This window comes from Chiloscyllium punctatum, chromosome 7 (assembly GCF_047496795.1).
Source record: "Chiloscyllium punctatum isolate Juve2018m chromosome 7, sChiPun1.3, whole genome shotgun sequence".
Classification (NCBI taxonomy): Eukaryota; Metazoa; Chordata; class Chondrichthyes; order Orectolobiformes; family Hemiscylliidae; genus Chiloscyllium; species Chiloscyllium punctatum.
The window spans coordinates 94,155,092-94,182,833 of record NC_092745.1 but is presented as its reverse complement, the minus strand read 5'-3'; positions in this window follow the sequence as shown (position 1 = coordinate 94,182,833).

The window sequence follows — 27,742 nt, the reverse complement described above, 5'->3', positions numbered from 1 at the left end:
CCCCGTCCGTCCACGCATCAATGAATTTAATACACGCCGTGACGTCGAACAATTCTTCCGTCGCCTCCGCCTCCGAGCTTAATTTCATAATCAGGACTCCCGCCCACCTTCCGAGGACCCCTTCGCCCACCTCCAACACACTGCATCCACCTGGACACCCTGCGCTGGCCTATTACCTGCCCTCGACCTCTTCATTTCCAACTGCCGCCGGGACATTAACCACCTCAACCTGTCTACCTCCCTCCCCCACTCCAACCTCTCACCCTCACAACGCGCAGCCCTCCAATCCCTCTGCTCCAATCCCAACCTCACCATCAAGCCAGCGGATAAAGGGGGTGCAGTGGGAGTCTGGCGCACTGACCTATAAACCGCTGAAGCCAAACGTCAACTCGAGGACACCTCTTCCTACTGCCCCCTCGACCATGACCTAACCCCCCATCACCAAACCATCATCTCCCAGACCATACAGAACCTCATCACCTCAGGAGATCTCCCACCCACAGCGTCCAACCTCATAGTCCGGGAACCCTGCACTGCCCAGTTCTACCTCCTTCCCAAGATCCACAAGCCTGACACCCTGGCCGACCCATTGTCTCAGCATGCTACTGCCCCACTGAACTCATCTGTACCTACCTCGACACTGTCCTATCCCCCCTAGTCCAGGAACTCCCCACATACGTTCGAGACACCACCCACGCCCTCCACCTCCTCAAAGACTTCTGATTCCCTGGCCCCAACGCCTTATCTTCACCATGGATATCCAATCCCTCTATACCTCCATCCGCCATGACCAGGGCCTCCAAGCCCTCCGTTTTTTCCTCTCCAGACGTCCCCAACAGTACCCTTCCACTGACACTCTCATTCGTTTGGCCGAACTGGTCCTCACCCTTAACAATTTCTCCTTTGAATCCTCCCACTTCCTTCAGACCAAAAGGGTAGCCATGGGCACACGTATGGGCCCCAGCTATGCCTGTCTCTTTGTTGGCTACGTAGAGCAGTTGATCTTCCGTAATTACACCGGCACCACTCCCCACCTCTTCCTCCGCTATATTGATGACTGCATTGGCACCACCTCGTGCTCCCGCGAGGAGGTTGAGCAATTCATCAACTTCACCAACACATTCCACCCTGACCTTAAATTTACCTGGACCATCTCTGACACCTCCCTCCCCTTCCTGGACCTCTCCATCTCCATTAATGACAACCGACTTGACACTGACATTTTTTATGAACCCACCGACTCCCACAGCTACCTGGATTACACCTCTTCCCACCCTATCTCTTGCAAAAATGCCATCCCGTATTCCCAATTCCTCCGCCTCCGCCGGATCTGCTCCCAGGAGCACTAGTTCCACCACAGAACACACCAGATGGCCTCCTTCTTTAGAGACCGCAATTTCCCTTCCCATGTAGTTAAAGATGCCCTCCAACGCATCTTGTCTACATCCCGCACCTCCGCCCTCAGACCCCACCCCTCCAACCGTAACAAGGACAGAACGCCCCTGGTGCTCACCTTCCACCCTACCAACCTTCGCATTCACCAAATCATCCACTGACATTTCCGCCACCTCCAAACAGACCCCACTACCAGGGATATATTTCCCTCCCCACCCCTTTCCGCCTTCCGCAAAGACCGTTCCCTCCGTGACTACCTGGTCAGGTCCACGCCCCAAACAACCCACCCTTCAATCCTGGCACTTTCCCCTGCCACCGCAGGAACTGTAAAACCTGCGCCCACACTCCTCCCTCACCTCTATCCAAGGCCCTAAAGGAGCCTTCCACATCCATCAAAGTTTTACTTGCACATCCACTAATATCATTTATTGTATCCGTAGCTCCCGATGCAGTCTCCTCTACATTGGGGAGACTGGGCGCCTCCTATCAGAGCACTTTAGGGAATATCTCCGGGACACCCGCACCAATCAACCACACTGCCCCGTGGCCCAACATTTCAACTCCCCCTCCCACTCTGCCGAGGACATGGAGGTCCTGGGCCTCCTTCACCACCGCTCCCTCACCACCAGACGCCTGGAGGAAGAACGCCTCATCTTCCGCCTCGGAACACTTCAACCCCAGGGCATCAATGTGGACTTCAACAGTTTCCTCATTTCCCCTTCCCCCACCTCACCCTAGTTCTAAACTTCCAGCACAGTAACTGTCCCCATGACTTGTCCGGACTTGTCCTACCTGTCTATCTTCTTTTCCACCTATCCACTCCACCCTCTCCTCCTTGACCTATCACCTTCATCCCCTCCCCCACTCACCCATCGTACACTGTGCTACTTTCTCCCCACCCCCACCCTCCTCTAGCTTATCTCACCACGCTTCAGGTTCACTGCCTTTATTCCTGATGCAGGGCTTTTGCCCGAAATGTCGATTTCGAAGCTACTTGGATGCTGCCTGAACTGCTGTGCTCTTCCAGCACCACTAATCCAGAATCTACATTGGGGAAACTGGGCGCCTCCTAGCAGAGCGCTTTTGGGAACATCTCCGGGACACCCGCACCAATCAACCCCACCGCCCTGTGGCTGAACAGTTCAACTCCCCTCCCACTCAGCCAAGGACATGGAGGTCCTGGGCCTCCTTCACCGCCACTCCCTCACCATCCGATGCCTGGAGGAAGAACGCCTCATCTTCCCCCTCGGAACACTTCAACCCCAGGGCATCAATGTGGACTTCACCAGTTTCCTCTTTTCCCCTTCCCCCACCTCACCCCAGTTCCAAGCTTCCAGCTCAGCACTGCCCCCATGACTTGTCCTACCTGCTTATCTTCCTTTCCACCTATCCACTCCACCCTCCTCTCTGACCTATCACCTTCATCCCCACCCCACTCACCCATTGTACTCTTTGCTACCTTCCCCCACCCTCCTCTCTGACCTATCACCTCCATCCCCACCCCCATTCACCTATTGTAGTCTATGCTACTTTCTTCCTACCCCCACCCCCCTCTCATTTATCTCTCCACTCTGCAGGCACCCTACCTCTATTCCTGATGAAGGGCTTTTGCCCGAAACATTGATTTCCCTGCTCCTCGGATGCTGTCTGAACTGCTGTGCTTTTCCAGCACCACTCTAATCCAGAATCTGATTTCCAGCATCTGCAGTCCTTGTTTTTACCTACAATATTGCAACTGTCCTGATTCTCTCCCACTCCATCCCTCTCAGGTTCTCCACCTCAACGGGCTGAATAGCCAGTCTGCCAAAAGCTGGGCACAGCCTACTGCCCCTCTGACCCCTCTAAATTGAGCCCTGTGCCAAGAGCTTAATTAGACTATAAGACCGTAAGACATAGGAGTGGAAGTAAGGCCATTCGGCCCATCGAGTCCACTCCACCATTCAATCATGGCTGATGGGCATTTCAACTCCACTTACCCGCATTCTCCCCGTAGCCCTTAATTCCTTGTGACATCGAGAATCTATCAATCTCTGCCTTGAAGACATTTAGCGTCCCGGCCTCCACTGCACTCTGCGGCAATGAATTCCACAGGCCCACCACTCTCTGGCTGAAGAAATGCCTCCGCATTTCTGTTCTGAATTTACCCCCTCTAATTCTAAGGCTGTCCACGGGTCCTAGTCTCCTCGCCTAATGGAAACAATTTCCTAGCGTCCACCCTTTCCAAGCCATGTATTATCTTGTAAGTTTCTATTAGATCTCCCCTTAATCTTCTAAATGCCAATGAATACAATCCCAGGATCCTCTGCCGTGTCTTGTATGTTAGACCTACCATTCCAGGGATCATCCGTGTGAATCTCTGCTGGACATGCGCCAGTGCCAGTATGTCCTTCCTGAGGCGTGGGGACCAAAACTGGACAGAGTACTCCAAATGGGGCCTAACCAGAGCTTTATAAAGTCTCAGTAGCACAACGGTGCTTTTATATTCCAACCCTCTTGAGATAAATGACAGCATTGAATTTCTTAATCACGGACTCAACCTGCATGTTTACCTTTAGAGAATCCTCGACTAGCACTCCCAGATCCGTACTTTGGCTTTATGAATTTTCTTACCATTTAAAAAGTAGTCCATGTTTGTATTCTTTTTTCCAAAGGGCAAGACCTCGCATTTGCTCACATTGAATTCCATCAGCCATTTCCTGGACCACTCTCCCAAACTGTCTAGATCCTTCTGCAGCCTCCCCACTTCCTCAGTACTACCTGCCTGTCCACCTAACTTCGTATCATCGGCAAACTTCGCCAGAATGCCCCCAGTCCCTTCATCCAGATCATTAATATATAACGTGAACAGCCGCGGCCCCAACACTGAAACCTGCGGGACACCGCTCGTCACCGGCTGCCATTCCGAAAAAGAACCTTTTATCCCAACTCTCTGCCTTCTGTCAGACAGCCAATCCTCAATCCATACCAGTAGCTCACTGCAAACACCATGGGCCCTCACCTTGCTCAGCAGCCTCCCGTGTGGCACCTTATCAAAGGCCTTTTGGAAGTCTAGATAGACCATATCTACTGGGTTTCCTTGGTCTAACCTACTTGTCACCTCTTCAAAGAATTCCAACAGGTTTGTCAGGCATGACCTCCCCTTACTAAATCCATGTTGCCTTGTTCTAATCCAACCATGCTCTTCCAAGAATTTAGAAACCTCATCCTTAATGATGGATTCTAGAATTTTACCAACAACCGAGGTTAGGCTAATTGGCCTATAATTTTCCATCTTTTGTCTTGATCCTTTCTTGAACAAGCGGATTACAACAGTGATCTTCCAATCATCCGGGACTTTCCCTGACTCCAGTAACTTTTGAAAGATCTCAACCAATGCCTCTGCTATTTCCTCAGCCACCTCCCTCAGAACTCTAGGATGTAGCCCATCGGGGCCAGGAGATTTATCAATTTTAAGACCTTTTAGCTTTTCTAGCACTTTCTCTTTTGTAATGGCAACCATACTCAACTCAGCCCCCTGACTCCCTTTAATTGTTGGGATATTACTCATGTCTTCTACTGTGAAGACTGATGCAAAGTACTTATTAAGTTCTCCAACTATTTTCTTATCTCCCAGCACTAGGCTTCCAGCATCAGTTTGAAGTGGCCCAATGTCTACTTTTGCCTGTCGTTTGTTTCTTATGTATTGAAAGAAACGTTTACTATCATTTCTAATATTACTGGCTAGCCTACCTTCATATTTGATCATCTCCTTCCTTATTTCTCTCTTTATTATCCTCTGTTTGTTTTTGTAGCCTTCCCAATCTTCTGATTTCCCAGTGCTCTTGGCCACTTTATAGGATCTCTCTTTTTCTTTAATACATTTCCTGACTTCCTTTGTCAGCCATGGCTGTCTAATCCCTCCTTGGATAATCTTTCTTTTCTTGGGGATGAACCTCTGTACAGTGTCCTCCATTATACCTACAAACTCCTGCCATTTTTGCTCTACTGTCTTCCCTGCTAGGCTCTGCTTCCAGTCTATTTTTGTCAGTTCCTCTCTCATGCCCTCATAATTACCTTTATTTAACTGTAGCACCATTACATCTGATTTTGCCTTCTCTCTTTCAAACTGCAGACTGAACTCTACCATATTATGATCGCTGCTTCCTAAGTGTTCCCTTACTTTAAGATTTTTTATAAAGTCTGATTCATTACATAGCACTAGGTCCGGAATAGCCTGCTCCCTTGTGGGCTCCATGATAAACTGTTCCAAAAAGCCATCCTGTAAGCATTCCAAGAATTCCCTTCCTTTGGATCCACTGGCAACATTATTTACCCAGTCCACCTGCATATTGAAGTCCCCCATGATCACCGTGACCTTGCCTTTCTGACATGCCTTCTCTATTTCCCGGTACATGTTGTGCCTCTGGTTCTGACCACTGTTAGGAGGTCTGCACATAACACCTATTATGGTTTTTTTTGCCTTTGTGGTTCCTCAGTTCCACCCACACAGTCATTCAGTGCCATAGATTTAATTTTGTTCTTAACTAACAAGGCCACCCCACCCCCTCTGCCCGCCTCCCTGCCTTTTCGATAAGTTGAAAATCCTTGGATGTTTAACTGCCAGTCCTGACCCCCCTGCAACCACGTCTCTGTGATGCCTACCACATCATAATCATTCACGATGATCTGTGCCATTAGTTCATCTGCTTTGTTACGAATGCTACGAGCATTCAGGTAAAGTGCCTTAATGCTAATTTTCTTATCATTAGAGATATTGGAAGTCATAAGATGTCCTAAGTTATCCTTCATTTTTGCTGCATTCCCAGTGTGCCTCAAGTTTAAATCCGCCTGCACACATGCTATCCTGCTGCTTATCTTTCCATTTAACTCCATACTCCCTGTCGCTTTCACTTTCCCTTCCCCCCAACTCAGAAGTTTAAAGTCCTACTGACCACCCTATTTATCCTCTTCACGAGAACATTGGTCCCTGATCGGTTCAGGGGGAGACCGTCACAATGCAGCCTTAATCCCACGTACCTCTCTGCTCCATGTAACTGCTGTCACTATGTGGTACTCAAAAGACAAACTGCCTCACCCTACTCCAGCTGGTGGCATGTGTTACTAGCTGCTGACCCACTGCTGTCCTTAAAAACCTGCCAAGGCTCCAACATGCCATATCTCTTGTGCACTTATCACAAAACCTAGCCCATAAAACTTCATGCTATGGGATCCTTAATCATAGTGAATACCTCTAAATTTCCTCCTTCAATAAAGCTAACACTGTTCTCACGTGACCTCCTGTCTGCCACTGGTAACATGCTGCCTGAGCACTTTTAGATCAGACTCCTCCTTGTGTTGTCCTATACAATTGTACAGCCATTCTGGGCTTCATTGCTATCCATTTTGAAGCTGTAAAATCCTGGCTTGTTTTACCCTTCTACTAGTAAAAGCATCTTGTTTACATCTGCAGATGAAGTTGCCAACAAGACTGACAAAGCAGCAAGTAGAAGTCATGGGTCCAGACCTTCGTGCTGCTAATTGTACCACAGCTGAAACATTTCTGGAGTATTTACTGCTCTTGTGGCTTTTCTATACCATACTTTAAAATGTGATCATTAAAAAATAATTTTGCAAGTTTACAAATGCAACATATGTTAGCCATTACACATCGGTATACTACACGCGGCATTTTGGCAGTCGCACAGCTTTTGAAAGCTTTTCTGCTGAGTATTGATTCAGTGCACTGTTGTCACTGAGAACAAAGAAATAGATTGGATGCAAACTTAAACATAAACTTTATTTCCAGTAGGGAAAGATCAGAAATGTGGCATAGAATGGTCTCTTAATCTAAAATGAAAATACAGTTCGTGCCACCAACACAATCAGTGAATTATTTTTACAAAGGATAGGACAACAAGAATTGGTACTTATAAATGTAAAAACATCTTTTGATATCATGGTGTGAATTTTCTCTCTCAAGTCAGAAGTTCATTGCCAGAAATGTTCCTGATGCAGCAAATCTGACTTGGATGTTCTCATTTTCATTTTGGAGGGACAGATATTAATGGGAGCCTTCACTTGGACCTTTGACATAGTGAACCTTATTCCAATGTATACAGCACAAGCCATGCTGCAGACATACAGTAGGAGTCTGTAGGTTTTACTGAAGACCTGATCACACTCGACCCCACCTCACACATCACCCAAGGAAGGCAGCATTGCATACAAGAGCATGCTGTCAACATAGTTCCAGGTGAAAGCACCCAGCTCTTTGCTGTTTTCTAGCCTGTGAGATTAATAACAAGAGGGCATAATTTTAAAGTGAAAGGCAGGAGGCTTAGAGGGGATTTTAGAAAAAGCCTTTTCACCTAGAGGTTGATGTGGGTCTCGAATGAACTGCTGGGAAGGTAGTTGAGGCAGGAAACCTCACAACCTTTAAAAAGTACTTGGATGAGCACTTGAAATGTCATAACATTTAAGGCTAGTGCAGGAAAGTGGGATTAGAATAGGTCGTGGTATATTTTTCATGGTACAGACTTGATGGGCTGAAGAGTGTTTTGATTCTATGATTATCTTTATGAATCATAACCCATGGATTATACTTTCAAAGTTGTCTGTGATTAATTCTACTGCACACAGATGACTATTGAGAATTATTGTCTTCTCTGCATCCCAGCTTGCTGCCTGCAATTCTCACCACAGCAGTGGCTCCTGATAAGCCCCTTAGCTGTTAGTGAACAGACACCCCAGGACTGACCGTATCTTAACCACTTTACCAACTAAGATGATCATCCTGACTGGTGAGTGACCGGGCCCCTGACCGATCTCTGTATACCTCATCAGTGACTTACTGTGAATCCCCTGGGCTGGATCTACAGGATTGACCATGGCCCACCCCTCGGACTGGAATCCCAAGTACTGACTGCATCAAGTGGCTGACAGACCATGTTCAAGCTCCTGGACTGAAATTGGATGCTGCTCTTGGCCTGTCTTGATTGACTGCGGCAGAAAGCCCTGGCTGATGAAACTTTACCTCAATGTGTCTGAGATCTACTGCCTTTTTGACTTTTAAGACATGGCCATTTGGCTGAAGCACATGAAATATGTTTGTGCAGAAGCTGCCGGCACATGGTGTTGGTGTGACATTGATGTAACACAGTGCAGTACAGCAATATTTCCACCTCCTTGACTGATCACAGCTGATGAGGCAGCATCCGAGGAGCAGGAGACTCTCCTGCTCCTCGGATGCTGCCTGACCTGCTGTGCTTTTCCAGTGCCACACATTTTGATTCTGATCTCCAGCATCTGCAGTACTCACTTTTTCCTGATCAGAGCTGATCACAACTACGACAAGTTGCCTGCATTGTCTCTGCATTAAACAGCAAGGGAAGATAGAAGGCTTAAAGCCCAGGCTCAGGGCTAAAGCACAAAAAAGGCAAAGCAAGACATGGCATAAATGCTGTGAGCATCCAAGTAGGCACAAATGAATGAACATTCAGGGAGCAAGTGAGGAGCACTGAGATTTCGCCTGGTCCAATCCATAAGCTAGTGCTTGTCTTTGCATGCAAAGTGGTCTGGCAGCAACATTACAATGAAAGGTACCAATGCACTCCAAAGTGCTGTCATGAAGTACAGCACTGTATTTTACAGGGATCAGAGATATTCTATGACGATAGGATGGAGCTGGTGTGTGTCTAGTGCCAATATCAACAGATGGGAATAGTGGAGAGGAGTCGTTGCCCATGGTGTGTAACCTGAGATGTTGGGGAATGCTGTCCAAAGTGAAGGCCCGGAGAAGCAAGCAATGAGCTGAAGTCACCAGGTTGTTGGAAAATGTTGCCATTAATTTCTCTTTAGAGCCTGGAAGAGTAGGAAACTACGTATGAATAAGGTGAGGATTGTTACACATGAGATGGGAATGCAGCAAGTCTCATATTTCTTATTGGCAATCTCATTTGTCCAATCTTGCCATTTTCCCCCAACTGACTTCTATTGCTCATGTTATTCAGGAGCTGTGAAAATTCAGCTTTTTGTCTCACTTGTCAAGAGAAAAGAAAAATTGTTCTCTAGTCCCCACCCTCTCATATTCTCTCATCTTCCCTCAGACAGTTGCATGCCCCGCCAGCCGTCTCAGGCCACCTTTTGTCTTCTATCCACCATCCATGGTCTTTCATACCATCCATACCTAAAAATCCTTTATAATCATTAAACTGTTTGAATCTGAAATTAAAGTCTGAGTGGACTCCTTGAGTGGAATGTAATCAGGAGAGTGTGTTTCTAGACTATGGGATGAGATATGTGCGCTACCTCCTCTCATGTGTCTCTGCAAATGATCTTTTGGTGCAGTCAATAGGAGGGCAGACATCTCTTTCTCTCCCTCCTTGTACCCCACAATCAGCTGAATCAGTAAAAGGCCCATCTCAACAAATATCCAGACTCATGCAGTTTTTGCGGGAGAATCTAAAGCAATTTAATAGCAAAATTCTTCACGTGCAAGGCAATTAAATATTTTTTCCTTTCTCCTTGATAGCTTTCCTGTATTAACACTTGTCGCACTTCTGTGTCATCTGTCAAACAATGTAAAAACAAATAAGCTGGGAAAACTCAGCAAGCCTGGGTAGCACCTGTGGAGGCAAAGGTTATACAAATTTGGAATAGTTTATCTAAAAACTTTGGGGCCAACTGTTTGTTGGCTGAGGGCTATGTTCACATTTTGGATATACTATTCTTACTCTCTGTTGTCTTTTACTAATCATTTCGCAAGACAAATCTAAATATTCAATTAGCTATTGAACTCATTGCATCCTAGCCTTTTGTGAAATGGGTTATCATTGTTTTTTCTAAAACCTGAGGGTATCTGTACATGTTTTTTTTTCTGTTATCTCTGCACTTATTAATCTTTGCCTTCATTTGTGGCTACATTTACCATATGGGTCCAGTTGGATCAAGCAATGTTTGTTATTCCTGCACATGGCCTGTCTACAGGTCAGTTTGGGTCTGGTTGGGTCCATATATGAAAAGGACCTCAGATATTAGGTCTTTTAATTTTACGGATGTGCAGATAAAGGATACCTAAACTGTAATGTTAAGTTGTGGAAACAGTGTTGAGTACAGAAGGCTGCAGACTGCTGAGAAAAAAACGATAAGACACCGATAGTTGAGCTTGTATTAAATTTCACTGGAATACTGTTGTGAGCCATATATAGAAAGGTCAGCATGTCAGCAAGGTGGAGAAGTAAAATGACAAGTAGCTAGTCTCTTGGGCTCATGCATAAGCACTATACAAAGATGTTCTACAAAATGGCCCCTCAATCTGTGTTCATTCTATCCAACAAAGAGGCCACTTCACAAACAGGAAATTCAATATGCTAAATTGAAAAAAATGAATGAGGAAGGTCTTTGATAAAGCAGCTGATGATGATTGTGTCTAGGACTCCACCCTTAGAAATGTTCCGCGAAAGTGATCATTATTTTCCAACAACCGTAACTATTTTCCTTTGTATCAAGTGTTACTCCAGCCAAGAGAGAGTTTCCCCCAATTTCCAATTATTGTAGCTTTGCTCATGTTCCTTGATGGCACATGCAGTCAAAATGCTTCCTTGATGTCAAGAGCAGTAACTAGCACCTCACCTTTAGAGTTCAACTCTTTTGTTAATGTTTGGAAGAAGGTTGTAATAAGGTCAGGGGCTGATTGGTCTAGATTTATCCTAAATTAAATTATTACTGAGCACTGTTGATGACACCTTCCATTATTTTATGATTGACCATTGAATTATGGGACAGTAATTGGCCAGACTGGATTTGCCCAGCGTTTTTATGGACAGCACATACCTAGCAATTTTCCATATTGTCAGCTAGATGTCAATGTTGTAACTGTACGGAACAACTTGGTTCAGGCACTGACTGGAGGTTAGAATTTTTTTTTAGAATTAGAATTAGAATCCTCCAGCGTGGAAATAAGCCCTTCAGCCCAATAAGTCCACACCGACCTTCCGGAGAGTAATCAAGTCCACACCAGACCCATTCCCCTATCTAATATTTGCCCCTGACTAATGCACTTAACCTACGCATCCCTATGGGCAATTCAGCATGGTCAATTGACCTAACCTGCACATCTTTGAACTGTGGGAAGAAACTGGAGCACCCAGAGCAAATCCACACAGAGTCAGGGAGAATGTGCAAACTCCACACAGACAGTCCCCCGAGGCTGGAATCAAACCCGGGTCCATGGCGCTGTGAGGCAACAGTGCTAACCATTGAGCTATCGTGCCATCTAAAAATGCCAGCCAGAAGAGGGAGTTTATATCCAAGCTAGTGTTGAGATGTATATCCATCTGTGAGAAACCAAATTTTCCTGATAGTCTGAGCTTCTTAATGTCTTTTTTTTGTTGTTCTCTGCTGCAGGACACTTCCAAGGGCCATAGGAGAAACTGAGAATCACATCTCTCATTGTGTGTAAGGACTTCAGGATCATGGAGCTACTTTGCACTGATGTCACAAAACTGCACAGAGTATAAATAGTACTGTGTGGGTGGAGTCAGGCATACTAGAAAAAGCTACACCAGACCACACAGGAACTTTAGAGACTCTGGAAGACACACCATACCAGCCAACAATATGCACATAAACTCATAAAAAAATTAAGTTTATTCCTAATCTAATGTAACAATCAGTCAGAGCCCGGTTCTATGTATGATTACAATGTATAATTGCATTTAGAATGGAGGTATAATAAATGGCGTTAGATTACTTACAGTGTGGAAACAGGCCCTTCGGCCCAACAAGTCCACACCGACCCGCCGAAGCGCACCCACCCATATCCATTCCCCTACATCTAACATTACGGACAATTTAGCGTGGCCAATTCACCTAACCTGCACATTTTTGGACTGTGGGAGGAGACCGGAGCAAACCCACACAGACACGAGGAGAATGTGCAAACTCCACACAGTCAGTCGCCCGAGGCGGGAATTGAACCCGGGTCTCTGGTGCTGTGAGGCAGCAGTGCTAACCACTGTGCCACCGTGCCGCCCGTTACTTTGAAGTCTAAGCTTAAAGCCAGTCCTTGACTCTTCCTTATCCTTGATTAGTCTGTAAAGAATCCAATATCATAAAGTGGCTTCAAACTATGCAGTAAAAAATAGATAATAAAAACTAAGAATATTCTGGAAATACACCACCACTTGCTTCTCCCTCATTCCACACCAGCACAGTTACACTCTTACACGTATTGAAGGATTCCTGTAGAAAATCATTGGACCAGCTGGTGATGACCTCTGGAACATGGGAGTAGACATGGGAGTCTGTCTCATCCAAGGTTCCTTGCCATTAGTGATATGGCTCACATTGAGCTACAGGTTGATGTATTGGCCACAAAAAGCCTGACGGAGATTTAGAGACAGGCAGTGAGAAATCTAGGTGAGGTGTCAGTGGCTGCGGAAACTTAGGAAGATGGTGGGAGGATCCATTCAAGTTGGGTTCTAGCATGTGAGTGTGTGGCACCTTCCATGAAGACACTGGCACAATGAAGAACCAGATCTATCAGATGACACATAAATACCATTGCTCTTGATTGGATCATTACAGGACAGGTTAGGAGAGAGGGGAAGAAGGCACCTGGATATGCCTCCAGGTGGCCCTTCACCCATGAGATACATGGAGGTACAATTGTGCTGGCTTCAGGCTTGAAGACATAGGCTCACATTCACAGCAGGCTATGTCTTTCAGATGATATAGTGATGGTCAGGTGGTTCCCTGATTACTGACCAAAATGATGATGATGAAATCAAGTCTCTCCTTGGCTCTGGTATTTCTGTCCACTTCCTTATAATCCCCTCCACCATCATCATCTGAGGAAGGCACTACTTCCTATGCCCTTGCATAGCAATTCCTCTCCCCTTTGCAGTGCAAGGTTTCAAAAAGCACAGCAGATGTGGGCGGCACGGTGGCACAGTGGTTAGCACTGCTGCCTCGCAGCGCCGGAGACCCGGGTTCAATTCCCGCCTCAGGCGACTGACTGTGTGGAGTTTGCACGTTCTCCCCGTGTCTGCGTGGGTTTCCTCCGGGTGCTCCGGTTTCCTCCCACAGTCCAAAGATGTGCAGGTCAGGTGAATTGGCCATGCTAAATTGCCCGTAGTGTTAGGTAAGGGGTAGAAGTAGATGTAGATGCAGATGTAGGGGTATGGGTGGGTTACGCTTCGGCGGGGCGGTGTGGACTTGTTGGGCCGAAGGGCCTGTTTCCACACTGTAAGTAATCTAATCTAATCTAATCTAATCATGACAACTATCCTGGACAGCCTCTGTTTGACACATTGCAATGCTCTGTCAGTGCAACAAGACAGCGGAAGCACATTTTCAGAAAGCCAATGGTCAGCCCAGTGATTGCCCTGGTTGAACCATGTGCTGCATGTGATGCCCTTTCACTTGGCTATAAGTAATGAGCCTTGTCCTGAGGGGATAGTCCTTGCCACTCGGGATCCAATCTTGTAATTGGGCAGGGGCCTCAGGTACGTCTGGTATGTATGAATTACTTAAAATGCTTGAGTCATGAAAGAGCTCCCTAGGAAACAAGAATACACCATTTTTTTAACTCCTAGCTTCACAGACAAGCTAAATGTGAAAGGAGTGAAACTCTTTCCAGCAGAGCTCCAAGAGTCTTTCTCAGAGAGTTGTCGAGCCAGAGTCACTGAATATTTTTAAGACAGAGGTAGATAGATTCTTGGCTAACAAAGGAGGCAAAGGTTATCAGGGTAGGCAGGAGGTGAGGTTGAAACAATATGGTTTTCAAGACTCCCATTCCCCCTCCCCAGTGTATTAATAGCAAATGTTCAGGCTATTGAGAACAAAATGAATGAACTCAGATATAGACTTACCTACCAGAGGGAACTGAAAGACTGTTGTGTGCTCTGCTTCACAGAGACTTGGTTCACCCCTGCCATTCCCAACTGCGCCCTACAAGCTGATGGGTTCGCTATACATTGCGTGAACGACATGGCGTCCTTCGGGAAGGCGAAGGGTGAAAGGGTATGCTTCATGATCAACACTTCCTACTGCTTGGACACAGTGACTCTGGCAAGCCATTGCTCCCCAGACCAAGAATACCTTACAGTAAAATGCTGTCCCGACTACCGACTGCAAGAGTTCACCTCTACTATCCTGACAGCAGTCTACATACCACTCTATGTGGGTGAGAAGAATGCCCTAAACATGATTTACACCACCACAAACACCCTGGAGACGAAGTTCCTTGAGGCCCTCTTCATTGTGGCTAGCGATTTCAACCAAGCTAACCTCAAGAGGGTGTTGTCAAAGTACCATCTTTGCCCTATTAGAATACTGAATATCCTGGACCACTGCTGCACAACCTCTAAAGAAGCCTACCGTTCCAAACCCTGCCCAAATTCGGAAAATCCAATCACAGCACTGTGTTCCTCCTCCCAGTTTACAAGCAGAAAAGAAAGTACAATACTGGCCTGAGGCAGCAGAAGAACGTCTCCAGTACTGCTTGCAATTGGTGGACTGGATCGTATTCAAGTACTCAGCAGAAGACCTAGACGAGAACATTACCACCATCACAGACTTCATTAACAAACGTCTGGAAAACTATGCACCAAAGAAGTCAATCCGAGTGTTCCCCAACCGGAAACCATGGGTGAACCAGGAAATCCACTCGTTACTGAAGACCAGATGGGCAGCATTCAAGTCAGATGACCAAGAACTATACAGGAAATCCAGATATGACCTCCGAAAAGCCATCAGGAATGCCAAGAGGCAGTACCAAACCAAGTTAGAGGCCCAAATCTACCAAACAGACTCCTTGGCAATACCTAAATAACATTATGGGATATAAAATGAAGCAGAGCAAAATAGCAGATAAAGATCCACCCCTCCCTGATGCGCTCGATGCTTTCTATGCTTGGTTTGAGCAGAACACCAGCGGTATGCTATTACCTGCCCAAGCAGCCCCTGTGCCCATTTTCACTGCTGCAGACATCAGATCAGTCCTTCCCGAGGGGTCAGCCCAAGGAAAGTGACAGGCACGGACAGAATCCCTGGATGAGCTCTCAGATCCTTTGCAGACCAACTGGCAGAGGTTTTCACCAACATCTTCAACTTCTCCCTCCTACAAGCCAAAGGTGCCACCTGCTTCAAGAAGACCACCATCATCCCCATACCCAAGAAAGCACATGCAATATGCCTCAATGACTACTGCCCTGTGGTTCTGACCTCCATAAAGTGCTTCAAGAGGCTGGCCATTGCCCACTTCAACTTCAGTCTCCCAGCCTGCCTCAATTTCCTACAATTTGCCTACCAATGTAACAGGTCCACAGCAGATGCCATATCCTGCACTCATCCCTGGAACATCTGGCCAACAAGAACACCTGTGTCAGACTCTTTCTCATGAACTACAACTCTGCCTTCAACACCACAATCCCCTCCAGACTGATCTCAAAACTCCGAGACCTAGGTCTCAGCTCCGCCCTCTACAACTGGATCCTCAGGTTTCTGACCCACAGATTGTAATCAGTGAACAACTGTACCTCTTCTAGAATAACACTCAACACTGGACACCCCCCCCCCCCCCACCCAAGGATGCGTCTTCAGCCCCTGATACTACTCCCTGTTCGCCTATGATTCTACAGCCAAATTCCAAGTGAACGCCATCTACAAGTTTGCTGATGACACCACCGTAGTAGACGGATATCCAACAATGACAAGGCAGAATACAGAAAGGAGATAGAGGGCTTGATGTCATGGTATAATGATAACAACCTCTCTCTCAATGTCGACAAACTAAAGAACTGATCATTGACTTCTGAAGGGAAGGAGGAGAACATGTGCCCAGCTACATCAATGAACCTGAGCTTGAGAAGGTAGAGAGCATCAAGTTCCTCACAGTGACAATAACTGACAACCTGTCCTGGACCTCCTGCTTAGATGCAACGGTCAAGAAGGAACAACAATGTCTCTCCTTCCTCAGGCAGCTCAGGAGATTTAGCATGTCCATAAAGAGCTGAAAATGTGTTGCAGGAAAAGCGCAGCAGGTCAGGCAGCATCCAAGGAGCAGGAGAATCGACGTTTCGGGCATGAGCCCTTAACGTCGATTCTCCTGCTCCTTGGATGCTGCCTGACCTGCTGCGCTTTTCCAGCAACACATTTTCAGCTCTGATCTCCAGCATCTCACTTTCTCCATGTCCATAAAGACCCTCACCAATTTCAACAATTGAAAGCATACTGTCTGGGTGCATAACGACCTGGCATGGCAACTGCTCTGCTCAGGACTGTAAGACACTACAGGAGGTTGTATGCACAGCCCAGACCATCACAGAAGCCAGCCTTCCATCCATGGACCCCATTTACATGGCTGCCAACATCATCAAAGACCCATTGCACCCCAGTAATGCTCTCCAACAAGCTCTTCCATTAGGCAGAAGATACAGAAGCTTGAACACATACACCAGCAGGGTCAGGAACAGCATCTTCCCGGCTGTTATTAGACTGATGAATGGACTCTCTAGCCTCAAATAATGGTAATCTTGCTAACGTTGCTCTCACCTAGCACCCGCCCAGAACATCTTTTCGATCTGTACATCCTTGCTTACTATGCTTACTAGCACCCGCCCAGAACATCTTTTTGATCTGTACATCCTTGCTTACTATGGTTTGCCTGTACTGCTCATAAACAAAGCTTTTTACTTTACTTCCATACATGTGACAATAAATCAATCAATCACAGAGTGTGGAGTTGATGCCACAATCAAATCTTGACCTTATTGAATAGTGCAACAGGCTTAAGGTGGGAAATGGCCTGTACTTGCTTCTAATGTGTATGCTCGTATGGTTCCATATGCCACTTCACTGCTTGAAACACCTTACTGGATCACCTAATTTGTTGAGCTAAGAAAGCTCTCAGAGAACCAGGTTATTAATTGAATATGGCAGGCAACTCTGGAATGGGAGAAGTTCTGGGTGTGGCCCATGTGAAGGCCATGCATTCCCACTGGGTGAGGACAGCTGCCCTTTGAACAAAGTCTATGTAAACAGGTGTTCAGAACAATTTCATATTGTGGGTATGTTATGGTCCTCATACATTCAATAGTTTAACAAACTCATGCAGTGGAAGAGAGGATTCACAAGAGCGGGACTATGGCTGCACAACAGTATAGGTTTCAAGATCACCAGTTGGGGAGAAAGATCAAGAGGAAGGCCATGCAGAGTGTGACCAAACTGTATCAGTCCATCCGCCTCAATACTTCTCCACCTATCCTTGACCTACCTGCTATCATTCTGAAGCCACCCTCCCTGTGCTTGTTCTCCTTTGACTTTCCCTCAGTGGTCCTTGAACTACCTTCTCACTCACTCAAACTAGATATACTTCTCTGACTGTTGACCTGCCATTTACAATCCAGTTGTATCACTGAGACACACAATTTGTAATGCTGGACCCTGTCCTGTCAGCTGGGACTAGATTTCTTGCAGAAATTTCTTCTTCCCACCCTAGCCCCACACATACCAAAATCTTGATGCACTGCCATTTGAGGAATCAATTATCTGACCCTCATCTTGTTGCAACAGGCACTCCAGCCTCTCCTGCTCCATCCCCCTGTGCTGCTGAGTTAGACAAAGGACGAAACTTTATTAAAACCTTCTTCAAAGTTTGAACAATCTCTCCAAGTTCACTCCACCTTTAAGCTGTCAGAAAACAGGAGGCATGCGTTTCCTGTGTGCCTTTGACTTAATCTTGAAGGTAGGATAAAATTCAGTGAAGTTTCCATTTAATGAATATTCATGTGATTCAAATGCATGACAAAAGGTTCATGCCACCAGAGATGGCTGCTTCATAAAACACTGCTGACAAGTTTCTCAAATTAAACGTCGGGAAATTGAGATTTCTGCATTTACCTCATTAAGTCCACCCACCCATCTCATTTCTTTTTCTGACAGGCCCCATTAAATTCTGCCCCTTAAATTTTCAAATGTGATGGTTATTATCTATAGCAATGCTGCAGTTCAATGTAGGTGACCACATCCTCAGACATTGAACTCTCATCTCATCTCATTAAGACTTGAGCAAAATAACAAATGAAATCATGGTTCCATATGTCACTTCACTGCTTGAACTGGTTTACTGGAGCTCATCACCTATTCCATTTAGAAGTGAAACGATTGGCTGATTTAGACAAGTTATTCTTCTCTTACAACGGAATCTGCTTTTTGGCTGATTAAATACCACGTATTGGTCCATGGATTTTATTATTTAAGCCAAGGGGACTTTAGATTTTGCTGCATCAGTCATTCAACCTTCAAACTGCATCTCATCTGCCATCTACAGCTGAGCTCGCTGAATGCTAGCAATTGGGCTCTCTGATTAAATACAACATATAGTTTATCTACTATGGACACCTCTCTATCAGCTCGTTTTGAAAGAGGAAAAACAGATAATAATAGCAATTTAGCACAAGGTGGCTTAGGTATCCAGGATGATTATGAGGTGATGTACTTAATATAAGTTTATTATGAAAAAAAGATTACTGTGGAGCAAGTGGAGAAAGAGACCTGCTCCAACTAAAGACATAACAGAACAGTAGCCATCAGCTACCTGATATGAGCTGGTGAACCTAAAGTAGTTAATTTGTGTTGGCTACATGCTTACTGTGTAGTTTGTCATTTTTTTATGAAGTACTGAGCACAGTGTTGAAATATGAGTTTGGTGTGTATTTGAAAAGTAAGTCTGGGGATTGCTGTCCATTCTCACTCTAAGAGATCCAATAAACATATTGTTCAATGTTATTATAATGTTGTGAATACAAAGTGTTCAGTTAACATGAGCTTGCTTACTTTGACAACTTGTTGGCTTTCAACAGATTCCTCCTGCATCATGATCTGATTTTCAGGGTTCTGGCAACAGCCATGCTTTCTGTTACTTTCAGACTGCTCTCATGCTCCACCTCAGAAGGTGTGATTCAATGCTCCAAATGAATGCCAGCCTCCTGTCCAATGTTCCAGCTTTTAGACGTTTCAGGTCAGGAATGTTAAAGAGATGGAGGAGGTGTTACTCATAAGGGGGAATATCAAAGCTGTACTGAGGGAGGACACCTTGGAGAGCATATCCAGGGAGGCCAAATGGGTGGAGCTCAAGACCAAGAAGGGCGCAATCACTTCGATGGATTTTACTACAGGCCTCCCAATAGCCAGTGGGAGATGGACGAACAGATATAGGATACAGAGTAGCGGGGGAAGGGTGTTTTCTCTGACTGGAGATCTCTGACCAATGGTTTTCTTTCGGGATGAGTGCTGGGAGCCCTGTTGTTTGTTATACATAGAAATTATTTGGAGGAGAATGTAAATGACCTGATTAGTAAGTTTGTAGACCACTCAATGATTGGGGGAGCTGCAAATGGTGAGGAAGATTGCCAGAGGATACAGCAGAATATAGATAGGCTGGAGACTTGGACAAAAAAATGGCAGATGGAGTTACATTTGGCCAAATGCAAGGTGATGTACTTTGGAAGATGTAACGCAGTAAAGTATACAGTAAATGGCCGAACCCTTAGAAACTTTAACATGCAGAGGAATGGAGGCGTACAGGTCAACAGTTCCCTGAAAGTGACAACACTAGTTGAAAAGGTAGTCAAGAAGGCATACAGCATTCTTGCCTTCATCGATCGGAGCGTAGAGTATGAAAATTGGCAAGTCATGTTGCAACTGTATAGAACTTTAGTTAGGCTATGTTTGGAATATTGTATTTGGTTCTGGTTGCCACACAACCAGAAGGATGTGAAAGCTTTATCCAAATGTTGCTTGGTTTGGAGGTTACTAGCTATGAGGAGAAATTGGACAAACTTGGTTTGTTTTCAGTTTAACGTCAAAGAGGTGGGGTGATCTGATAGAAGTTTCCAAAATTATTAGAGGGGCATGGATAGAACGGGTAGTCAGAGAGTTTATCCAAGGTTAGAAATATCAATTATTAGGGGACATAGGTTTAAAATAAAAGGGGATAAGCTTACAGGGGATGTGAGAAGCATGTTTTTTACAGAAACTAGTAAATGCCTGGAATGTGCTGCCCGAGGAGATGGTTTATACAGTAGAAACATTTAAGTGGCACCTTTACAGATACACGGACAGGCATGGAATTGAGAAATACAGATCGCATCGAGGTGAAAGCTTTTTAGTTTAGAAAGGCACCAGGCATTGACACAGTCTTGGTGGGCTAAAGGAAATATTTCTGGGCTATCGTGTTCTGTGTTCTTTGTTCCTGCTGCAGCTGAACATCCAAAACTGCAACTCTCGTTGTAACCATCTCTACTCTTCAATAGCATTATACCCTCACGGTGATGAACAAACCTTGAAAAGTTACTTGCAACAATAATCTTGTATATTAGTTTAAATAAGATGGCCTTATTTGAGATGAAAATTTAGCATCTAAAGAGCAGATCCTCCTACCAGAGCACCAGGAATATGTTTACAACCATCTGGTTCAAGAATTCTATTATTGCAGTAATCAACAGAAACTCCGCATCTTCTTATGGTAAGCCTGCAGCATAAAAGAATGACTTCTAAAGGGGCCCTGAAATGTCCAAATATTGTTGCACCTTCAACAGCTTTCCTTGTTAGAAAAGCTAATGAACAGTTCCCAGTCCCAGGAATCTCTCAAGGGCCCACAATGAAAGTCCCCCGATTTTCTTCTCCCATTACATTAGCACTTCATGGACCACTAGATTAGACATCATTAGACTGAGAACAAAATCTTTGCCATTACGATGGGAAGCTGGAGTCAATGAATTTTCTGACTCAGCAGACTGGTTTCCTCTGGTAGACGGGCAGGAGGCTGGAAGAATACAGCAAGCCAGGCAGCATCAGGAGGTGGAGAAGTCAACGCTTCGGGCGTTAATTGGGGGTAAGTTTTGGGAAGTTGCAGATAAAGGGGGTGGCAGGGGAAGGGTGTTGAAGTGGGGATAGGTGAAGACAGGGAGAGGGTTGGTCAATGGGAGGAATAAATCTGGTTGGTGGCAGGGAGGAGTGGAAGGGAGGGGGATGCTGCCTGGCTTGCTGTGTTCTTCCAGCCTTTTGACTGTCTAGTTTGGATTCCAGCATCTGCAGTTTTTTTTGTCACTGTTGGTTTCCTCTGGTAGCATCCAGCCTGCCTTATTTTAGACATGTTGAGGTGGGATTGAATCAGGTGTACTGCCTTCTGAGGTAGTTTGGAAATGACTACTCGACAAGTACCAAGTTGGACGAGTTAGAAGGCATCCTCTTCCCTCACACCTCACTCACTCCCCATGACATCTCCTTGCCTTTTAGGATTGAATTAGAATCCCTACAGTGTGGAAACAGGCTCTTCGGCCCAACAAGCCCACACCAACCCTTTGAAGAGTAACCCACACCAGACCCATTCCCCTACATTTACCCCAGACTAATACCCCAACCCATTCCCTTACATTTACCCCAGATACCTAACCTACACACACTGTGGGCGACTTGGCATTGCCAATTCAATTAACCTGCACATCTTTGGATTGTGGGAGGAAACCGGAGCACCCAAAACCCACGCAGACACAGGGAGAATGCGCAAACTCCACATAGACAGTCGCCCGAGGCTGGAATTGAACTCATGTCCCTGGTGCTGTGGGGCAGCAGTGCTAACCACTGAGCCACCATGCCGGCCCAAGGCCCTCCTCAATCTTCCATGGTCACTCACCCAGCATGCACAATGGAACTAATGAGTCATATAATAACAATGGAAAGTTTTGAAATGCACTTACAATATCTCATTCAAAAATCTCCTTTCGAAAAAATCTGCTGCTCTTACAACCCTACACAATTAGACAAAGCCATTATTTTATCAATAAGGGAAGCTCTGCTTCAGTTTACACTTCTTGATGTTGTCCAAATAAACATACAAACCTCGAAGGAAACAGTCATAAGCTTATAACTTATTTCCATCAATAAATTTCCCATAATTAACATCCTGTGGTTTACCATTAACTAGAAACTCAACTAGCGTCACAACACAAACACAGTGGCTAGGAATATTGCAGCGACTAACTCACTTCCTGACTCCCCAAAGCCTGTTGACCATCTACCAGGCACAAGTCACAAGTGTGATGGAAGACTTCTCACCTGCCTGGATGGGTGCAACTTCAACAACACTCAAAAAGCTTGACACCATCCAGGACAAAGCAGCCTGCTTGAGTGGCACCATATCTATAAATATCCACTCCCTCCACAACATAATCTACCAGATGCACTGCAGAAGTTCACCAAAAATCCTTCGACAGCCCAAACTAGACTTGCAAACCCACAGCCACTTCTTCTAGAAGGACAAGTGCAACAGATACAATAGGGACACTGCCATCTTCAAGTTCATCCCCAATTCACTCACTATTCCTTCATTGTTGCAGGGTCAAAATCCTGAAATTCCCTCCCTAACGACATTATGGGTCAATCTACACACATGGACTGCAATGGTTCAAGAAGGCAGCTCACTACCACCTTCTCGAGGGTAACTAGGCATGGGCAGTAAGTGCTGAATTATTAAAAGTAGCCTGTTAAAAATGTCTATCAATCAAAGAAAACAATCTTCTTCCACATGACAAAACTACACCCTGATAAGCTATCAATCAAACTGGGCATTGTATTAATAGAAATAGACAGTACAATTATACATACATGCTTGGTTGAGCTGCAAGATTAATTAATGGATAATCTCATCTGAGCTTTATCTGATTATATTTTTATGCGATTATAAAATCAGCAGTTGTAACCGAAACGCATTTATGAATAGTTGTGTTTTTAAGGGTCGTTGTTCAATGGTCTTACAGTATGCATTGACATGGAAGATGTGGAGGAAAGGGGAGGGGATATGGAAAGCATGGAGGCATGATATGACCTTTTAAACACACTTTTCAAAAAGTTTACAAACCAGGCTTTGGTCTGGGGGGCTGTGAACCACTTATCCTCAAGAAGCTGGCCTCAGCTCTCTAAAAGTTGCAAGGGAGTATGAGCTACCTACTTTGCGCTGGAACAGACCACATCAAAAAGCGGACCCAACACCAGCAGCAATTACTATTACCAGGAATGGGAGATCGGGTCCCGCCTTGGCGTCAGCCCAGTTATATAAAAATCTAGCCTTAAGCACTTAATGTCACAAAGGGTAGTAAGCAGAAAGAAATGTAAAACATACTACATCATAAGTACAAGAAACTAGACGAGGCTGGAAAAATATTGGTGCTCATATTTCCAATAAGAGACATTGTTTTAAACTGAAGCAATTGTTCATTGATGTGGCTGGGAATAGTCGGCTTTAGCTCAAAATGTGTCTGTATGTCTGACTCGGGGCAACCTGATCCAGAATGTTTCTACAAATTCCTGTGAAGTAAAATGATGTTTATTGTTTATCTCAAGCAAGAAAAGCTTACATGTTCACTAACTGTGTCACTTGCTTTGTGGCACCTTCCTTTACTCCAGCTTCTTTTCATTCGGATCCTCATCTCAATACAAGCTAGTGGAATCTAAAGAAATAACAATGTGTATTTAACGATGTATCTCTGAGGTGGTAACTCCAAATCGATTTTGACAAATATATACAAAATGATTGTTCCATTTCTTGTTAAATAGAAATGCCACCATTATCTCAAGCCAAAACTACTCCCAGTGACCTCTTTTCTACATGATTTTTCATCTCTACCTATAGCACTTCTACATTCTGGGTTTCTGAAGCTGAGTCATCCCCTCTATTGTGCTAATACCATCATGAATTAACAAAGCCAACTTTCCACCTTTTCCTAGTTTCTTGCCCTTCCTAAATATAATGAACCCTTCAACATTTAGTTCCCAATCTATGTCATGTACAGTCATATCTTTGTCAAATACTGTCATTTTTTTCTATTTGTGCTATTAGTTGATCTGCTTTGTTTCAAATACTGTATGAATTGAGCCACAGAGCATTTAGTTTTATTCTTTTATATTAATTTTGTAATCTCTAGCCTTATCTGTTGATTTACTCTTCAATTTCTTTCCCTTCCTGTCATGGTCAGTTTATCATTTCCTATATAATTACCTTTTCCTGTTGCCTTGTCACTAGTCTTTGATTTACCACACTCTCTCTAGTGAGATTCGAACCCACAATTTTTTGACTCAGAGACAAGACAATGATTGACATTTTCAAAGTATTTAAGGGACTAAAGAGGATCTCTGCATCAGAAATTGGTGAGGAGTTATTTATATTAATTTGTGTGAATACTAATATCAGAAAAAAGACACCATTGCAGAAAGACTTTATTTTTATATACTTATTTTAAACTGAAAATCCTTTGGTTTTCACAAAATTTTCAAGTGAGTTTAATCACCAAAATGTTCAAGCAACTATCCATCAAAGACCAATGCGTGACAAGATACAATGAACTATGCACACTTACCACCAGCTGGGAGCTCTATATCATGTTTCAGGGACAGCAATGAAAAGACAGATATACTATTGTGTACCAGAAGAAAATACTTATTAAAAATCAAAGTAAAGTACAATATTCAGTCATTGTGGATATATTTATGTTACCCCTGTAGTCAATTTGTATAAAGGGTTCATCACTTTGATGATTAAATGAAAGAGAAACAGTATCTTGGTTTTTCAAAGGAAGAAATAGTGACCTTTGATTTCTATTCTATGTTTGATACAAAACTCAAGTTCATTGACAAAAAGAATGAATACTCATCCCCTTTGGATTTTAAACATTTCTTTGATACTCAATAACACAAAGGCATGCAGAATGCTCTTATAATTTTATGTATTAACTAAAAGACCGATCTGAAAATGTATTGCAATGGACCAAACAGCAGGTTATAATTTATGATTTGGAGATGCCGGTGTTGGACTGGGGTGTACAAAGTTAAAAATCACATAACACCAGGTTATAGTCCAACAGGTTTAATTGGAAGCACACTAGCTTTCGGAGCGATGCTACCACCTGATGAAGGAGCGTCTCTCCGAAAGCTAGTGCTTCCAATTAAACCTGTTGGACTATAACCTGGTGTTGTGTGGTTGTAATTTAAGTAGCCAATTTACATGATGTGTGCACGTTAAAATAAATGCTAACTTAAAATAAATAATGATAAACTGAATAAAAGCTTGTTAATTTATATGAATACGCCATCAGTTATTGCTAAACCTATTGCTAAATAACACGTAATAAATGAGATTATTGATTTCAATTTTAACAGGAAAGCAGAAATATCTATTCAATTTACAGTGCTGAAAATTTTGTACTTTCAGCAGATGTTGCAGCTTAGGCTGTATTTACATGAGAAATTCAACATCAGTGGGAAATGGTTTAGGTTTTGTAATGAAACGAAACACAGATAGTGCAAATTGGGTGACAAGGCTTGTACTAAAGTGTCATCGAGTCATATAGCATGGAACCAGACTCTTTGATCCAACCAATCCACACCAACTATGTTCACAAACTAAACTAGTCCCACTTGCCTGTGTTTGGCCCATATTCCCCAAACCTCTCCTATTCATGTACTTATCTAAATATCTTTTAAATGTTGTAACTGTATCCACCACTTCCTTTGGCAGTACATTCCATGCACGAACCACTCTCTGTGTAAAAATGTTGTCCCTCATACCCTTTTAAATATTTTTCTTCTCACCTTAAGAACATGCCCCCTAGTTCTGAATTCCCCTACCTTAGGGAAACGGCCTTACCTATACCCCTCATGGCTTTATAAACTTCTATCAGGTCACCCCTCCACCTCCTATGCTGCAGTGAAAAACGTCCCAGCTTACCTAGCCTATTTTTATTACTGTTAATCCCACAACAACTCTAATATAAAATGTTTTCCATTTAAATCTTAAATTTAAACCTTGTGTGTGATCTTTTCCAACTTTACCTTATCCCTCCCTTAGTCCCCAAACTCTTTATTGCTCTAATTCTGACCTCTAGTACATTCTTATTATGCCTTCATTCCCCACTGCTGGGTTCACCTACAGCTGCCTAAACCCTAAACCTTGGAATTTTCTATAAAGCCCCTCTGCTTTTTGACTTCTCTTTCATCTTTTAAGACCCACAGTAAAAACACTTTTCTGAACACTTTGCCATCCTTTTCTAATCTGATTAAATGTCTGTAAGCAGAGTCTTCCTTAAGATTACTATATAGATACAATAACAGTACTGTCAGGAGTAGAAAAACTGCTTTGCACTTAAACTTTAGTGGCATTACAAATTCACCCATTGACTTAAAAAATTATATTTTTCCCACAACCTAATTTTTCTGAGCAGTATGTGTATAACTTTTCTCAGAATCTAATACAGCTTTTTACAGCTCAATCAACCTATTTGGATTTCTTATGATGTAACTTCAGGGCAAGTTGGACTTAAATCTTAAGGCCCAGTGGTAGGGCACTACCCCTGCAGAATGAGAGCACTAAATAAATACGATGGAACTCAAACCAACAATCTCTGATAATGTTAAGATATACATCAGAGTCAGTTACCTTAGCAATTAGACCATAACCCCACCGCACTTAAAGATTACTCAAAGGTGAGTCTCAATTCAGTTGCTTGATTATTTCATACTAACCTTCTATTTTTCTCAATTCTTGGAATTGAAAATTCTGTAACTTCAATTCTGTAAATTAAACATTGGTTTTGCCAACTATGCTAAACAATCTAGCTAAGATACGATTTAATAAACGATATTAATGATAAATATAAATTGATGTTATCAGAAAAACCTTCACTTTACATGATATCCAATTTGATTTCAATGGCTGACAGGACGATGTGAAGCAATGTCAAGGAAGGTGAACAAAAATAATGTCAGCAGAGAAAGGGCCATCAACACAAATGGCCTCTTTAAGCCCTGGGAATGCCTGTGGGTGTCTATCAGTTAAGGGAGGCTCTAGCTGTTACTGGGGTTCGGGGGGTGGACAGAATAATGGATATGTTCAGGTTAGGCCCAAGCTTCCTTGTGAGATTCAAAAAAGCATGAAGTACTCTGACGTCTAGCTTACATGGAACGCCAAAAAGTTAAAATTTACCTTCCTATCTGTTAGCCTTAAAAAAAAGGTCACAGGAAGTTTAGCCTGATGGAACAGCCAACACTGACCTCACCCATCATTTAGGTGTCAATCTGACATTACACATGATGACATCAATGGCCCAATTTGCATGCACTAAACATGAATCATATTTCTATCCTGTTCAAAACATTGTTTAATATGGGAAAGGAAGCAAGGCTGGCAGGGTTTGAGTCTCTAGATATTTTGCTTGCTTCACTTGCCTCTGCCAGGCTGCACAGTTAAAACTGGAGAATAGGAGATACACCATTTGATGTAGTTCACTATAAAAAAATGAAATCCTTTCATTGG